This window comes from Hirundo rustica, chromosome 20, assembly GCF_015227805.2.
Source record: "Hirundo rustica isolate bHirRus1 chromosome 20, bHirRus1.pri.v3, whole genome shotgun sequence".
In the NCBI taxonomy this organism is placed as follows: domain Eukaryota; kingdom Metazoa; phylum Chordata; class Aves; order Passeriformes; family Hirundinidae; genus Hirundo; species Hirundo rustica.
Genome location: NC_053469.1, coordinates 6,819,160 through 6,831,628, shown reverse-complemented (window position 1 = coordinate 6,831,628; position 12,469 = coordinate 6,819,160).

The following is a 12,469-nucleotide window of genomic DNA, read 5'->3' as shown; positions in this document are numbered from 1 at the left end:
GCTGAGCTGAGCCGGGCTGGGCTGAGCTGAGCCGAGCTGAGCTGAGCTGAGCTGAGCCGAGCCGAGCCGAGCCGAGCCGAGCTGAGCTGAGCTGAGCCGGGCTGGGCTGGGCTGAGCCGGGCCGAGCTGAGCCGAGCTGAGCTGAGCCGGGCTGGGATGAGCTGAGCCGGGCTGGGATGAGCTGAGCCGGGCTGGGATGAGCCGGGCCGAGCTGAGCTGAGCTGAGCCGAGCCGAGCCGAGCTGAGCCGAGCTGAGCTGAGCTGAGCCGGGCTGGGATGAGCCGGGCCGAGCTGAGCCGAGCTGAGCTGAGCCGGGCTGGGATGAGCCGGGCCGAGCCGAGCTGAGCTGAGCTGAGCCGGGCTGGGATGAGCCGGGCCGAGCCGAGCCGAGCGGAGCTGAGCCGGGCTGGGATGAGCCGGGCTGGGATGAGCCGGGCCGAGCCGAGCTGAGCGGAGCTGAGCCGGGCTGGGATGAGCCGGGCCGAGCTGAGCCGAGCTGAGCTGAGCCGGGCTGGGATGAGCCGGGCCGAGCTGAGCTGAGGTGAGCCAAGCAGAACGGAGCCAAACTAACTCTGTAGGCAGCCGGCTGCGCTCCCAGCCCGTCTGTGCCCGCCGGGTGAAAATCCCACCGCTGGGCTTGGGGATGGCCTGGGGTGAGCAGTGGAGATGGGGCTGACTCAAGGACATGACCCACCCGGATAAACCTCAGCAGGAGAGGAGGGGAGAGCTTAACAACGCTGTGACCTGAGGATTCCAGACAGGGACCTCTAGGTTTCCAAACACTGCCCCGGGCTGGGCTGGGCTGGGCTGGGCTGACAGAGGGAAGAACATCAGTGACCTCGTGTGGGGTATGTGGGGCAAGGAGAGCAATGGGAGACGCCCTCCCTCCTGCAAGGACAAGCCCTTCTCTGGCCTGCAAGGACACTCTGTCCTTCTCTCATCCATCCCCTGTGGCTACAGAACATTGTCTTAAGCTAAATCTTCTGCAAATCTTTCCTAAGCAGAATTAGAAGCTGTTTTGTTAAACTCCAAGCTGCTCCGACAGGGCTGAGCCTTAGCTTATCTCAGTTACAGGGTACCCAAATCTCCCGATTTTCCAAGTGACTGTTTCCAAATCACTTTTCCAAGTGACTGTTCAGCCACAAAGCACACTTCCTGGTGAGCCACCTTGGATTCTGTCACACTGGCTGAAATAAATACTGAAATTATTCTCACAGATCCTCTTGGTGCAAGGCAGCCGAGAAAACTCCACGGCAGGGAAAATTCAGGGGTGGGTCTCACACAGAACACATAAACAAGGTCAAACCCCTTGTTTAAACAAATAAATGGTGCTTGGGGTTATCATCAGTGTGGTTTTTCATTGATGCTCTTGGCATTTACCAGAAACAGAAGAGGAACCCTTGTGTCCTACACGAGGCTGTTTGAAATTAAAGCAAAGGCTCCATGAACCTGCAGTGCAGCCACGCGGGGTTTGCCAGCTCAACCCATGCAACAGTTCCTGGTGTCCTTCCTCCCTACACCTGAGCAGGCTTCTGTGATTTAGTCTAGCAGGATTTGGTACCACTCACAATGATATTTTGTATTTCTGGGAAGAGGGAGAGACAGAAAACAAGTGAGATTATATTCTTCAGGCACCCAAAGGTCTCACAGACCCAGGGAACATTTAATCACCCAGGGGTTGGAGTTGTGTCAGTGGAGGGTTGGCTATCAGGAAAAGGTTCTTCCCCCAGAGGGTTCTGGGCACTTCCCAGGCTCCCCAGGGAATGGGCACGGCCCCGAGGCTGCCAGAGCTCCAGGAGTGCTTGGACAATGCTCACAAGGACAGGGTGGGATTGTTGAGGTGTCTGTGCAGGGCCAGGAGCTGCACTGGATGATCCTGGTGGGTCCCTTCCAACTCAGGGTATTCCATGATTGTCTAATTCTGTGATAAAATCTCTCTACGAAGTAACACCTCCATCCAGAAAGTCAAAGTCAACCAACTCCTGAGGCAGGTGTCCTGCTGGGAAATAAGATTTTTCTATCAATATAATAAAAAAATACAATTAGAGGAAAACATAACACAACACAAAAAGAGTAGTTTTGCTTATAATTTTCCTGTCCAGAATGTTTTCCCTGTCTCCCCCCTCAAATCACACATACACTGTTTGCTGCCTCGTTTCCTGAAGCTGTGACTGTCTCAGTATCGAAAGCAGATTATTTGGTGCATTGAGTATTCAACATGTTCTCTTACAGTATTGTTGTGTTCAGTGAGCTTTGCTCATCTGAATGGACACTCACTGCATAGTCCACTGGTTTAATTTGCTGCTTTGGAAACCTAAGCAGGTTACAGCATATTTGGCTATGTGTCTGTTCTTATGTGTCAAAGATAAGGTTTCTGGATGCCGCTTTTAAAAACAAAATTATTTCACTTCAGTAGCTTTCTCTTTTCAGTGGTCTCTTCTTTTTAGTCTTGAGTATTTCAACTCACCTTCTCCCTACAATGAACAAAGCCTTGATCTTCACCCCAAATCAGCAAAGCTCCATTGAACAAGGATTTCTATTTCTTCTTCCAGTAAGGATTTTTTTTTTTTTTTTTGAGCTTTTAAAAATTTTAGCACATCCAATCCTCACTTTTTTCACCCTTCTTTCCACAGATGTCTTAAAAGCGATGTTTGGACTTCTTTAAACTGTAATATTTTCCCCGTGATGAAAACAGAAACCAGTCTATCAGGAGAGGATATGAAGGAGAACAGAAATTAACAACAGACAGGGTGAAAAGAGAGAGAAATTTGCATGCACTGGGCAAACAAAAAATTATGGTAGTGATGAGGATGGGGAAACAGTAATTTGGAGTCTTTATCAGAAGTTTAGGAAGAAATTACACAGAACTGAGAGACCTGGAAAGCAGAGAAGTGTCCATGTCGATCCTTAGCAGCTGTCACAATGGTGGACAGAGGTTTGCACGGTGCGTTCCAGCTGTGCTGTGGGTGAGGGTTAACCCCAGCTCTCAGCTCAACACCCTCACTGCCCCCCAGCCCGAACTCCAGGGATCTGGGGGAAGAGAAAAGGGCAAATAAAAACAAGAAAACTTGGTGGCCAAGAGGAAAAAAAAAAAAAAAAAAAAAAAAAAAAAAAGGTGAAAATTGAAGCAGTAGCAGATGACTAAAAGAAAACAAAAGAAGTGAGACAAAGGTAAGTGCTCATCATGTCCCACAGCAATACCCAGCTGGATCTCAGACAAAAGATGACTAATCTCACCGAAATCTTCTTTTCCCCCTTTTCATTGCTGAGCAAGATGTTCATTATCAGAATCGTCAGTGTGTTAACAACAAATGTTTGGTCACAGACCTACAACAGGATCCAATGAGCAGCTATAAGGGAAACTCACTCTCCCCCAAACAGGCCAGCACAAAGTGCCATTATTAGCTCCTGCAAAAGGGGCTGTGTGTGCCCGCTGCACACAGCGAATTCCTCATCTCTGTTTGTGATTCTACAGCAAAACTCACTCCAGAGTCCCATGAGCTGCTGAAGATATTCAGACTCCTCTCTGTGTTCTTCTCATGCTACTGGCAAACTTTTCTTTCCCACATATCCTGTTGTGCTGTCCTCCTTGAGGATGCACAATGTATTCTTGTCGAGGTTTCACAGACTTCATTGTTTATTACAGGCTAAAAATGGATTAAACTTGCTTTGTGAGCACTGTATTGATATTCTGGTGTTATCCCAGTCTCTTGTGAAATGTATTTCCTCTTTCTCCTCTGCAAACAATATCACAGCAAGCAGTGATCTTACTCAGACTGTGCTTTGTGCTGGCTGCAGAGATATCCCATGCACCAACCGGATTCATCCGCTGCTGGTGTCCCTGAACTCCTGGATGAGTGTCTCCGTGTTCCTCGGACAGGATGGGTGACACAAAGAGCTCTGTGGCCAGCTACCAGGCTGTTCTAATGGATGGCAGCAAGAAGGCTGTGAGTGGGCTCAAGGATCGGGCCAAGAGGCAAGGAGCAAACAGAGCCCGTTTTCATCACCCCCAAATGCAGAATTAAAGGTTTAAGCTGAGTCTTCAACAGTGTCAGGGGAAATCTGGGTTCCCTGGCCAAGACAAATTGTCTTCTTTTCCCACAACAGAGTGGGAAGAAGCATCTGGGAAATGTTTGGGGGTTTGTTTTTTTTTTTTTTCCTAAAAGGCATTTCTGATATCTAGTTCCCCTGCATTAAACTGAATCATCATCCTCAGTGCAATTCTAAGACACCTTAAAAAGTCTGACCTCACTCAGAATCTTTCCAAATAGGTGCTTCCCCATCTTTGCATTGTTCCTAAATTAACAGATCCCAGATATATCTGTTTAGATAAATCCTTTTCCAGGTTCAAACTAACAAAGGCAGAAATGCCATAACTTCAGAATCAAACTCTAGCTGTCCTGGGCACTCATCTTTCAGGACTCTTGTGCTCAGCACCATGAGCTTCTGGGGATGCAGAGTGAGATTTTCAATTTCCCGAGATCCAGCTTTCTAATTAGCTTTTTTAGTATTTTGTCCTGCTGGTCTGTTTCTTAGCAGATGTCTTGTGAGAAAGAAGTAATAGTGATTTGTCTTTCATTGAAGTTTAAAATAAGGCAGCAACCACTCTGAACCAAATATAGGAAAACACAGTGGGCAGAAAGAGCAGTGGGAATTGGTTGTTTCCCAGCTCCCAAGACTGTTTCCCGACTACCATTGATATGACAGTTCCTGGCCAAGACTAGAGGATACAAATTAATGATTTGATCTGTTGGATTGGTGGGAAATTAGAACAGGCCAGACATTTGGTTTCAGGTATTCGTCTAAACATTCTCTGCAGTTAACAGAAAGTGGTAATTTTAACTCTACAGGGGTAATCTTCCTGTTATCTTAGACAGTGTCTTTGACATGGCTTGAATTTCCTTCTGAAATTGTCTCTCTCTGTGTTGACTCTAAAGGGAAGCAAATCAGTGCTTAGATGAATTCCTAAATTCTAGAAGGATGAAGACAGAGGATTTGAACACTCTCCTTTAGAGCTTGCTCTGGTGCATGGAAGAGCAAGTAAATGAACCTATATCTGCTGATTTTCCCATTTAGGCACAAATCCATATTCTTTATTAGCAGTCTTTCATATTCACTATTGTTGCTATTGTGTGGGACCAAGCACAAGTCATCAGTATTCACCACCTGCGGTTTAGTTTCCTTCTGAACTTGGACTATGACTTTCAAAAGGGAACTACTTGTGACTCCCAGCCCGTCATGAGCTGCACAGAAGGCTTCAAGCCTCACTCTGCCTCTCTCTGCAATCACTCGGCACTTCAGGCCGCTCAAAAAAAAAAAAAAAAAAAAAAAAAAAAGGCAGATGAAACCCATGTGCAGTCAAATGCAGGGACTAGAGTATTCCATGGATATTTTTTTTTTTTTTCCTTATTCCTCACTCCAGCATATCTGTGTTCTTGTAACTGTTTCATATCTCACGGAGCCCCCAGAAAATTCACTGCAAAGGAGATGGCAAAGCAAGAGGCGTGGATATTATGAAGCAGGCATGAGAAAAAGAGGGTTTAGCTTGACTAAAAGAGTTGCAGAAGAGCCACTGTCATCCAGAGTCCAAGGTAATTGTGATGAGATGAGAGGGTCAGTGCTTCTGCTCTGATTTCCCTGTCCAGCAGGGCTGTGCTGGGGTCCTACACTGGATGTTAGCACAGAAATCCAAATCATGCCACAAGCACACATCCCACTCTGTGTCTGCTCAATTGATCTGATCCATTCTAACTGTCCAGGCTGTTTTCAGCCTCTGGGAGGGGCGGCTTTGTCTTTTTCTCCCTGGATTATAAATACCAGCCAATTCACCTGGCTCTCTGCCTCACAACACAGCAGGGAATCTCTGTTTCCTGAAGCCTAAGGGTCCAAATCTCCAGGACAGGGAGCCCAGCCTGTTCCAACAGATTCATGCAACCTAAATGCACTTTTTTCAACACCAGAGGTCCAGGTCAGAACAGACCATCACCATTATCTTTGGACCAACACACCTGGCAAGTATTGAACATAGGGGGCGGAATAAAAATTAAATTTTACTTTTTTCACTGCTGGGTATTATTTGTTATTTATTTGGGAGAAAATCTGAATCGGTGAGGAATGCCATGTCCTAGAGCCTGCTGCTGCTGTGAGATAACTGCATTTTGCCTCAGGTATGCAGTGAGTCACCAGGTTGATGGCTGGTGCATTCCAGCACCCGAAGTGGAGCTGTTGTTACCTCACAGTAAGCACACGCCTTGAGCAGTATTATTTCTCACCTACAATAGGGACTTTTTATCTGGTTAAGACAAAGTGATGCCATCGATTTTCAGGAACTATGTTGAAAGTGCTTCACAAAAACTCTGCATAAACACAGCCCCTCGGGCTATTCTGGTTAGTGGTCAGAGCAGGAAAGGACAAATCAAAATAATCAGGAATCTATTTACAGAAACACGGTCAGGTAAACCAAGAAGGAGCCGTGGTGTGTGTACCCTACCCAGGTGTCTAGGACCAAGATCCTTGTGTGAAACACAGCTGTTTAGATGCAGCTTTTACGGCACTGTTTCCCAAGCAGCATGTTAAAGAGCGAGCATAAAAACTCCAGTTCATTTATTTTACTTGGATGCTTCCCAAAGCAAAGACTGCTACATACTCTGTGTGTGCACACCTCTCCCTGGGCAGCCCTGAACTCAGCTGCTGCCTTTCCATGGAAATGGGGATATTCCTGACGAGGAACTTTGCCTCAATCCTGCTGCCCAGACATGCCCTGGTACCAGCAGGTTTCAGATTTCCCTACCAATCACTTCATTCTCTGTGGGTTAAACATTAGAGATTCAATCTGGGGAATCCTAGAGGTTCTTATTTTGCTCTGTTTTCCCCTCTGGGTGCCCATTTTCCTGTGGCAGCTCTGCACCAGCCCCGATGTCCCCTCGAGAGCATTGTCACGCCCAGTGTCCCAGTGCTGTTCCATAGATTCATACCCTGGGCTCAGTCTCTGCAGCTGACACTATTTTTTGGATGCCAGCAGTGAATTCTGCTCACAGACACTCAAGGCAACTGAAAGGGCTGTGGCTGTCAAGTGTTTCTTTTTGTCGCGCTCAATTCTTGTTTTCAAGCTCTTCTTATGCTTGTGACACCTTCTCCAGGAATAAGCATTTCTTTCCCTGTTAGTTATAGACCCATTCCCTCCCAGCCAGTCAGCATTTAACTCTTCCAGGGATTCCTGAGGAAAATCACCCAGCTCAGCTCTGGAGGGAGTGATCTGTTTTATGAAATGTTCAGGACCAACTTGGACACCTGGGATCTATTTTTCGCTCTGCTGCTGCTGACAGACACCTATTCCCAAGGGAGTCGCTTTACCCCTCCTCACTCCTCCTTGCCTCTGTGTAACACAAGTCATAAAATACAGATCTAATAGTCTTGTCAGGATCATTTCTGCTTGTGTAACTTCCACCTGGAAGCCAGACTGACCTCACTGCAGTTGCCCACGCAGTTTTTTTGCCTACACAGCACGAAGGCACGAAGGCAGCCATGTATTGAGGTATTTATGGGCAGTGGTACAACTGAGAGCACCATGGTTTGCAGTTTTCCATACCAGCAGTACTAAACCACCAAGGGAATTCTAACATGCTCTACCAAGGCCTCTCTGGGCTCTGCAGATCATCCTGAGGGAAGTTCTAAGGTTTGCCTCACACACCTTGGTATGGCAACAGGTGAGAGGAAGCTGTACTGACCCTGTTGTTCATGAGAGGGATGTAGAAAGAACCTGTTTCACACAAAACCAGAGGCAGAACTTGAAAAAAAACACAGTGCCAGACCTCTGTTAAACGTCTTTAATCTCCAAATCATCCATCTCTACATGTGTTGACAAAAACCACTCTATAGGGGCAAAGTAATTATTTTTATCCCCTTTCTTTCCTTGCTGCTTCACCAATACTCAATCAATATTGTCATTAACGCTCCGAGAATAGGTTCTGTTGGTTAATCTGTGCCTTGAGTACGACACGGAGAGAAAGGAAAACAAAAACCCCTCAATCATGTCGCTCTTCCACAGCCATCACCAGTCCCTTTGTCTGGGAACAGAGGCACATCCCTGGATGTCTCTCTCACAAACAACGAGGTTTTGGGTTTTCAATAAGCATTTGGAGCCCAGGAGAGCTCTCTCACCAGGGCCAATCTGTAGGTAGGTCAGGTTTGGAGGATGAACTGACTGAGGTATCCTATAAATAGCTGGCTTATTGTATATTTAGTGTATGCCTTTAACAGGCTTATGCTGCCATTAAGTCTTGTGTGGAAGAAGGGAGCCATTGTGTCCCTGCAACACCGACCTAATTAGCTTTGCTGAGGATTTCTTTAACAGGTTTATTCTAACAAGTTTATTCTTGAAACGTCTGATAACTGATTTGTTATAAATCCTTTTAATGAGTCTCTGTCTTCCTCTGTTGGGTTTGATTCGCGTTGCTGCTGCTCAGTAAGGTTTTGCATCTCCACAGAAGGCTGATTGTGATGTGCTCGGGCTTTGATAAGCTTTTTTCTTGCAGCAGATTCCTTTCAGTGTGCTGAAGTAGGTGGAGGCACGTATATTCCTGTAAATAGGAATGCGTAGAAGAAGGAACTTCTTCTGAATTGCATTTCAGTGCTGTGCCTTTCATCCAGAGCGGCCCGGGCAGTCTCACAAGCTCCTGCACTCAAATTCTGCTTGCTGAAAGGAAAGAATGCCATTGATTTCGAGTGGGTTTCTAATCACAGACAAAATCCCTGATTGGTGCGTTCACCAACAACATGATAAGGGGTTAATTGTGCAAAAGATAACTCCAAACATGGTGTGAGCCTGCTGATATCTCCACAGCACCCCGAGGGTCCCTTGGGTGACAGGGTGAGGTGTTTCCTTCAGCTGGCACAGGAGCACCATGTAGGACATGGGGTTGGTCTGACCCTGATGCTGAAGGTGAGATGCTTTCAAATCCTCTGACTGGGCAAAGTATCTTATTACAGCCTCTTCCAGGCTCTCAGAATGTGCAGAGATGCACACTTTTCTTTGTGCACCTCCAAACACCTCTGTTCTGGAGGCAATTAAACATAAATTTAGCTGCACTCTTACGAGATGTTGTTTCTGTATTACTTCAGCAGGAAGGGAAACTCAAGCAAGACCTGTCAGAGAATTAATCAGAATTGCCCCACGGATCACTGGAATAGATTTTCGCTTTCCCAGCCCCGTTCTGCTATCTCAGGTTTTGTGTTCTCCATGTAGGAATAAATATCAGCTTGTTCTAGAATAAAAGAGGAAAGCACCTTTGTTTGGGCCAAAATATATTATTGTTCTTCAGATCCAAGTAATAATTATCATTGATAACGAATAGTCAGATAATTAATTAATCACATTAATACACAGATAATGCTCACATTTTAATCAACTAATGTATTAAATATAATATATTACTTCTGATGTAATAGATAACCATAATTAATAAATACAGCCAAAGGATGTGTGACCCACATTGGTACACTGTGCACCACCTGATCCAGACAACGTGGACAGGCAAACTCCTCCTTTGATCTTATTCACAGTCAGATTCACCCAGGCAGTGCCTCAGCCAGAGAGGGCACCATGAACTGATGTCTGGTGGCAGAGCTTTGGGTCATCTTTAGGATGTTATTTTGCACAGCAAATCAAAAAAGAAGGTTCAGGGAAAAGCCAACACTTGTGCCTCTTGCAGTCAGGGAACCTGCTGGAAGGACGAAGTAATGCCTCTGTGGAAAGGGAGGAGGCACTGCAGGTAGATATATGTGCTCACGCAGACAGAAAGCCTCAATCTTGTAGATTGACTTCCTAACACATTTAGGATAAGGTGGAAATATTCTTATCATTTTTATAGATGAGAACCTGACAGACTGAGGGCACTTATCTGTAAAGTAACATTGAAAAGATGTGTCCAGACAGCAAATTCCACTGCTGCTTTCAAAATATCGCCCCTGTTTCCTAACCCTTGGATCAACCTTCTTCTAATGGAAGTTTTCAGTCCATAGTACCTCAAAGCCCGTGGCTTCATATCACCAGAAATAAGTGAAGAATTAACTATCATGGCTTTCTGTAAAAAGGGAGCCTGGAAGAGGCCCTGGAGATGGCTGCTTGTTCAATTTGCTTCACCTCAGCTCTGACAGTGGTGGTTTTTTTTGGTTTTGGTGGGGCTTTTTTGTTTGTTGGTTGGTTTTTTTTGGGTTTTTTTTTTTTTTTACTTTCCTTCTTTGAGGGTCTGCTAGCAAAAATTTTACATTTTAAGGGAAAAGGAAGAATTAAAAATTATTGTCCAAAATTTTACTAACGAGTTCTCAGAGCAGCAGGAAATATTCCCAGTATGTGATGTTCGTCCTCAGCAGGACCTCTAAACACAGACTGATATCTGCAGGACAGAGAGGGATGTGTACTCCCTGACGGAATGGGATTTTATTTAAAAATATCAATATTTTGACCCCAAAGATTACACAGAGAAAGTTTTTGCTTCAATAACACTTCTCAACCACAGGATTCTACTTACTTTGAAAACAAAGAAACTTTCAGTCTGGCCCCTTGAGACGTGCAGGAGATCAGAGGCTGGGACTCCAGTTTGGGTCCTTGTGTCACCTGTGGGGTCTCTGCTGCAGCGGGACTGCAGCCTGGCTCTGTCCCAGCTCCCTGCACAAAGCCCCAGCAGGGGCTGGCATCGAGGAATGTCCATGTTTTACCCCCGGAGCACACCCATATCTGCAGTCACAGCCCCTTCCCCTGCACACAACCTCGTACAGAGGGGACTTGGCCAGGACAAGGAGGGGCCCTGAGGACAGCTGCACCTCCATCCTCACACATCCTCCTCACACAGTGCTCTCCGGTTCTGTGACTCAGCTGTGATGATAAAGAGCCATTTCAGCTTTAGCCAAAGCCTGACCTTAGTCACTAACACTACAGGTTTGTGCAGAGACTGCTGAAGGAGGATTTCTCTTAGCATTTCTGGGCAAGAGTGAAACCTCATCCCCAGCACTCCCCAGTTTTTCTCGCAGCCTATTAGTATAAATCTCTAGCCTTAAAATAAAAAGCCCCTTCCCCCACTGTAGCTCCCCAAAAATCACCACTTATTCCCACCCTGCACCTGCAGTTTTGTGTGAGCACAGGACGGTGACTTTGAGTGTAAATGATGAGTGTCCGAGCTGACCTCCACAGGCTCAGATCCTTTCCACCCCTGACAGCAAGGCCAGCTCCTCCCAATCAGCTCCTCTGTGCAGGGGTAATAAAACAAGATATACCTTCCCTCCCCACCTGTTTAACACAGTTGTTTAATACAGTAATTCTGGGAAATGTGCAAGTTGGGAATGACTTACTGTTATTGTGTGCATTTAGGGCAGGTTGAAGATTCAAAAACAGAGATAAAAGTTCTATTATCTAAAGGGCCCCTATGCCCGCAGCAATGTTTATGAAAATCATTTTGTTCCCTTGCAGTTTGACTTTGTTTTATTAAACAGTAAAACATTTTAAAAGGTGCATGGAAAGGAAATGCGTGTGCTGGCTGGAGCCACCTCAGCCAAGTCAGGGATAACCCCATCCCACCTCTCTGCTGCCATCTGAGTAGATACATGGGCCTGGAAATGAAGAGGGAGGATTTAAAAAATACAGCTGTTCTCTTGCTTCCTTCATTTGGAGGTTAAAAAAAAAAAAAAAAAGTCAGTTCATAGCTCCTTACACAGCAGAAAAAACAATCTATGTCTTACTTAGCAAAAGAGAGAGCACAGCACACTCCACTGCTCCAAATTCCTTTGTTATTGACTGTAAAACTCTTGCACTCTTCAGTCATTATTGTTGCTTTGTTACTCTTAAGAACAGACTCTTCATTTTAGGACATTCTAGATTCCAAAAGCTCTTCTTGTCTTTCAGACACGAAGCTGCTCAGACCAAATATGTCTTTACTTATCTGTCTGAACATCTTCTGGTACAACAGAGCCCTGATCTTAGCAAGAATTCTGAATTTCTCTCCTATTGCACTTAATGGCATTTTTTTCCCTGATGTTTCACTGGAGTAATTCCATTGGTTGCTATAAAAACATGGAGAATGTTCCAAAGGCTTTAATGGATATTTTTTCTACCTTCTGAAGGTTATTCAGAGCAGGAAAAAATATCAATATCTCCCCACCTGGAGTGCTGGATCCTGTCAAGCTCCCCAGCTTTGGAGGGCTGAGGCATGCAGGAATGCTTACAAAAGTGTAGAAATAACATCCTTGCCATTATTTTAATTAATGGTTGGTCAATGCTGATCCCAACGTCTGACTGCTGCACTCTCGGTAGAGCAAAGGAGGTGAAAGGAAAATTCTGTGCATTTAGATTAGAAAAGAGTATGGATGGCTAGAAAATACTATATCCTGCTAAAAAGGGGATGGTGATATAGCAGGTCTGTCCAGCCTTGAGAAGGGAAAGCTCCAGGAAAAACGCCCATGAATTTATACCACACAC